Below are 5,978 nucleotides of genomic sequence, written 5' to 3' on the forward strand. Positions count from 1 at the left end.
TCTTCCTCTCAAAATCAATTTTTTTTATAAAAGAAAATAGTTTCCCTGGAGAATTTAATGTAAGTATATATGTGTTGATGACAGGTAGATGAAAAATACAATGCCCTATATAGCAAAAGGGTTAAAGAAGAAAACATTTTCCCACCTAAACTTCTCAAAGTTACATAATAAACATTTTTCTGTGCTAAACAAAACTTAAAATCTAAAATAACAACAACATAATACAACAATTTTCTCTTAACACTGTTTTTTTCAGGGGGAAAATAAATCCCAAATTTCTACCAGATATGAATACCAAAACATAAAAAAACCATTGCACAAACTCAACATAAAATCCTAGCATCCAAAAACTGGTTTCATATTTGAAAATTTTACTTATTCATGATAATGAAAAACAAGTACTGGAGTTACCTGATACTAAGGTGAAAATGAAGACTTCAAGGAAGGGAATTCTGTACAGTCGAAAAAGAAATCATGGTTGAATTTCTACCTTTCATAAGCTTCAGTGGCCCTCAATACCACCTTAACCACTTATGCCATCCGATTCCTAAAAAATAAACACAATGAACAAAACACATTACTTATGGAGGAAAAAAATACTGTACAAATACAAAATGGAGAAACTGGTACCAATAATGAAGTAATCACACTTTGTAAATAATAAGCTATGCCTGAATGACCAGTGCAATGACTTCTTTTAAGTCTGAAACTGGGAAAATATAATAGTAGTAAGTAATAACTTATGATATAACCCTGACCTTATAAAAAATACTTTGCCTAGATCTGGAGTTTACAGATTCAGAGATACGAGACATTGAAGGAAATTCAAAGGATTACAGAACTAAATGGTTAAAAAAGAGAAAACAAAGATTAAGAAACCACTTAACACTATTCATATCTGCTTTGTAATGTCTATGAAGTGAAGAAGCACACATACCAAACCTTACAAATAATAAAACTAGTTATGTACAGAATGCAATTGTAATCACAACAGAAAAGATCTAGCTTCAGAAACATAATCAGCAAGGTTATCTTTGATAGGAAAAGCTGACAAAAAGAGAGAGTAATCATAGGGAGACTATGTACCATATCAAAAAAATATAATCCCAAGGCATAAGCTATAAACAGAAGAAAACTGACAGTGAGTATTTTTATAAAGAGACTTCAGATAGCAATTAGTTTTGATAAATTTGCTTACTAAAAGACTAAAGAGTTTATGGAACTTACTACCACAGAGATATTTAAAAATACTGGATTGCTATTTTATCAAGAATAATTCATACATACTCCTTCACAGGAAGCTTGGGGACCAAACAATATATGAAAACTCTGATTTTGTATCAATTTTTACAATGGTGCAAAGGCAAGAATAGTCTTTCTCACCTAGAACCGGTAATAATTCCATCTGTGAACTTCAGAAAGTATAATACTAACTCACTTTTCAAAAACATTTCAACACTGTGTCCTATTTTAAAACTTTAAATTGAAATAGAGCTATTCACCCTCAGTACCCTTCTATTTCAAAATTTTCCAGAATATTTTTGCATGTCTATTTTTCCAGATAAACCTATATCCCAAAATAAAATTTCTTTTCTTTCAGTAGGATTGTATCATATTTAAATGGTAGTGAAATGACAACAGTAACAATAACCTGGGCAGGAGAAAGAGGGAGTCACAATCCAGAGCTGCTCCAATAAATTATCTAAAACGCCCAGTTTGCCCAGCTGGTGTGGCTCAGCAGTTGAGCGTTAATCAAGGAACCAGGAGTTTGCTGGTTCGATTCCCAGTCAGGGCACATGCCCAATTTGCAGGCTTGATCCCCAGTGGGGGGCTTGCAGGAGGCAGCCAATCAATGATATTCCTTTCTCATTGATGTTTCTCTCTATCCTTCACCTTTCCTCTCTCTCTCTAAAAATCAATAAAAAGTTATTAAAAAATAAATGCCCAGTTTTAACAATATAAGATGTATTTTTTTAAGTGAAATGTGACCCATATTAAAACAGCAATCATTACAAGCTGTTTCTGAGTATCCCCATATATTGGTTTAAGCAGAGATGTCAAAATATTTATTATAGGTATGTTAAAAGTAAAATATTTTCATAATTTTAATTATGAAAACAACCAATCAATAAAGAGGTTATCAATAAGGGTACAGAAATTATGTAAAAGAACCACATGGAAACTAAATTTGAAGAATAACAAAATATTTACTAGAAGGTTCAGAAGTGGGTTCAAGGTGACAGAAAAAAAATCAATGACCTTGAAAATAGACACATCAGTAGAAATTATCCAATCTAAAGGACAGAGAAAAAAAGTTGAAGAAAATTGAATAGAGTCTCAGAGACCAATATACTAACACTTCTACAGTCCCCAGAAGAAAAGGAGAGAAAGGGCAGAAAAAATATTTTTCAAATAACATACCAGACTAAAACATTCCAAATTTAATTTTTTAAAAGAAATCAAATCTACAGGTCTTAAAAGTTCAATGAATTTAAAGTAGAATAAATACAAAGAGACCACACTGAGACATATCAGGAAACTATTTAAAGCAAACTCAGAAAAATCTAGCAGGCATAAAGAGAAAAATTTCTCAGCATGTGCAGGGAACCATCAACACGATTAAGAGCTGACTTGCAATCAAAACCAATAAGGGACATGAGACAGTGGCATCACATATTCAAAGTGCTGGGGGGAAGAGCTGTCAACCAAGAAGGCAACAAAATTATCCTTCAAAAATGAAGGCATAATGTGGTCTCAGATAAACTAAGGCTGAGAGAATTTTTTGCTAGCAGACCTGCCTAATAAATCCTAAAGAAAGTACATGAACTGAAATGACACCAGACTCAAAATACAGAGGAAGAAAGAACACCAGAAATGGTTAAAATGGTAAATGTGTGTGTTAAAAGACCATAAATATAGTCACATTCCACATACAACATTTAGGTCAATGACAGACAGCTGACATATATCATAGTGGTCCCTTAAGATTATAATGGAGCTGAAATATTGCATATAGTGAGGTGGTAGCCGTTGTAATGTTAACACAATGCATTACCAGTATCTATAGTATTAAATACAGTAACATACTGAATGGGTCTGTAGCCTAGAAGCAGTAGGCTCTACCATCTACATTTGTTTAAGTGCTCACTGTATGATGTTAGTACAACAATGAAATCACATAACAACACATTTCTATGCATGTAGCCCCATCAAGTGATGCATGACCATATTTTTCTCATTTCTTCTCTTAATATCTTTCAAAGATATAAGATTGTAGAAAGCAATGATTACAACACTGTATTGCTGGGTTCTTACAGCATATATAGATGCAATAAGTATATATAACAACTAGAGGCCTGGTGCACAAATTCATGCACGGGGGCGGGGGGGGGCCCTCATCCCAGCCTGTGCCCTCCCGCAGTCAGGGAGCCCTCAGGGGATGTCCAACTGCTGCAGAGGCAGAAGAGGCACCTACCACCACTGCTGCGCTTGCCAGCCATGAACCCAGCTTCTGGCTGAGCAGTGCCCCTCTGTGGGAGCGCACTGACCACCAGGGACATCTCCTGCGTTGAGCGTCTGCCCCCTGGTGGTCAGTGTACATCATAGCGACTGGTCCTTCTGCCATCAGGCCAAAACCAGCTCTCCGACATACTCCGAGGGGTCCCAGACTGCGAGAGGGCGCAGGCCAGGCCGAGGGACCCTACCAGTGCATGATCGGGGCCGGGGAGGGACGTGGGAGGTTGGGCAGCCGAGAAGGGACCGCGAGAGGGCTCCAGGGTGTGCCCAGCCCTTCTCGCTCAGTCCCAATCAGCCGGATCCCAGCAGCAAACTAACCTACCAGTTGGAGTGTCTGCCCCCTGGTGGTCGGTGCATGTCATAGCGACTGGTCAACCAGTTGACTGTCTGCCCGCTGGTGGTCAGTGCACGTCATAGCAAGCAGCTAAGCAGCCTTAGCATATCATTAGCATATTACGCTTTGATTGGTTAAATGGCCGACCGGACTGGACACTTAGCATATTAGACTTTTATTATACTGCCCCTGGTGGGCAGTGTGTGTCATAGTGACCAGTCATTCCCAGTCATTCTGCTGTTAGGGTCAATTTGCATATTGCCCTTTTATTATATAAGATAGTGGCCCAATACACAAATTGCATGCACGGGGGAGGGGTGGAAGGACTCGGAGTGTCCCTTAGCCCAGCCTGCACCCTCTCCAATCTGGGACCTCTCGGGAAATGTCCGACTGCCGGTAGTTGGACATCCCTCTCGCAATCCAGGACCACTGGCTCCTAACCACTCACCTGCCTGCCTGCCTGATCACCCCTAACCACTCTGCCTGCCGGTGTTCTCACCCCCAACTGCCCTCCCCTCCTGGCCTAATCGCCCCTAACCATCTCTGCCTCAGCCCTCACCATGGCTCTGTCCAGAAGGATGACCAGAAGGTCTCCCGGTCTAATTAGCATATTACACTTTTATTAGTATAGATCAGGGGTCCTAAAACTTTTTAAACAGGGGGCCAGTTCACTGTCCCTCAGACCATTGGAGGGCCGGACTATAGCTTAAAAAAACTATGAACAAATTGCTATGCACACTGCACATATCTTATTTTGAAGTAAAAAAACAAAACGGGAACAAATACAATTATTTGTATTTGCATGTGGCCTGCGGGCCGTAGTTTGAGGACCCCTGGTATAGATAGTGGCACAGTAGTGGAGGGAGAAAATGGAGCTATACTGGAGCAAAGTTTCTGGGGGGTTTTAAAATACATTTTTATTGATTTCAGAGAGGGGAGAGGGAGAGATAGAAACATCAATGATGAGAGAAAATCATTGATCAGCTGCCTCCTGCACTCCCCTACTGGGGATCAAGCCTGCAACCCAGACATTGCCCTGACTGGGAATTGAACCATGACCTCCTGGTTCATAGGTCAACCACTAAGCAACACCAGCCAGGCAAAAGTTTCAATATTTTACAGATACTGAGTTATTGTTAATATTAAACAGATTGATAAAATGTACATTATAAACCCTACAGTGACCACAAAGAAAATATCTTCAATTATGTTTAGGGGGTCAAGTGGGGGGAAAGGAGACATATGTAAAACTAGACAATTACAAATAAATAAGTAAATAATAAATAAATAAAAGGAGGCCATAAAGGAAGCACAGAGGAACAAAAACCATAAGAAACAAAAAAAAAAAAATGGCAAAATGGCAGATGTAAATCCAACCATGTCTATAATTAAATGTGAAACAGCCCATTGGAAAGACAGTCTGTCAGAATGGACAAAAAAGAATTCAATTATATGCTGTCAACAAGAGACATACTTTACACAAGATTAAAATTAAAAGATGGGAGAAAAAGGAGATATATATATAAAAAAGCCAGTAACCAGAACGCCGTAACAACCAGAACTAGTCACTATGACAGCCGTGGGCAAACTACGGCCCGCGGGCCGGATCTGGCCCGTTTGAAAAGAAAAAAACTAAAAAAAAAAAAAAAGACCGTACCCTTTTATGTAATGATGTTTACTTTGAATTTATATTAGTTCACACAAACACTCCATCCATGCTTTTGTTCCGGCCCTCTGATCCAGTTTAAGAACCCATTGTGACCCTCGAGTCAAAAAGTTTGCCCACCCCTGCACTATGACAACCACTGTGGCCAGCAAACCAACCCAATCAGGTGTGGGGCTGGCTGGCCAACCTCCCACAGCCCCTTCCCTTGGCCAGCCCCACCCTGATCAGCCTCTCCCACCCCGATGGAGGGCGGGACAGCTGGCCAATTCCCCTGAGGCCCTTCCCTCCCCCCCACATCAGTCTGCCTCTCCCCAATTGGCCCACAATCCCTTCTCCAGGCTGGCCCTGCCCCTGATCGCCCCACCACCCCAACATGGGGAGGGGCCTGCCAGCCAACATCCTGCAGCCCGTCCCCCTGGCCAGTCACTCCCCCCGATGGGTCCCCACTACCACAATTGGCCC

At 40.4% G+C, this 5,978-nt stretch overlaps 1 protein-coding gene across 3 annotated transcripts in view; it reads right to left on the reverse strand.

The window, feature by feature from the left end:
- Positions 1 to 5,978, reverse strand: part of ZNF148 (zinc finger protein 148) — a 100,858-nt gene that overhangs the window by 82,586 nt on the left and 12,294 nt on the right. For all 3 annotated transcript variants that reach the window (XM_006775003.2, XM_015571319.1, XM_015571318.1), the window contains one exon: positions 412 to 547. The gene's annotated coding sequence lies outside the window, so the exon portion shown is untranslated. The remainder of the gene's footprint in view (positions 1 to 411; positions 548 to 5,978) is intronic.

The sequence above is a fragment of the Myotis davidii genome, unplaced genomic scaffold, assembly GCF_000327345.1.
Source record: "Myotis davidii unplaced genomic scaffold, ASM32734v1 scaffold9, whole genome shotgun sequence".
In the NCBI taxonomy this organism is placed as follows: domain Eukaryota; kingdom Metazoa; phylum Chordata; class Mammalia; order Chiroptera; family Vespertilionidae; genus Myotis; species Myotis davidii.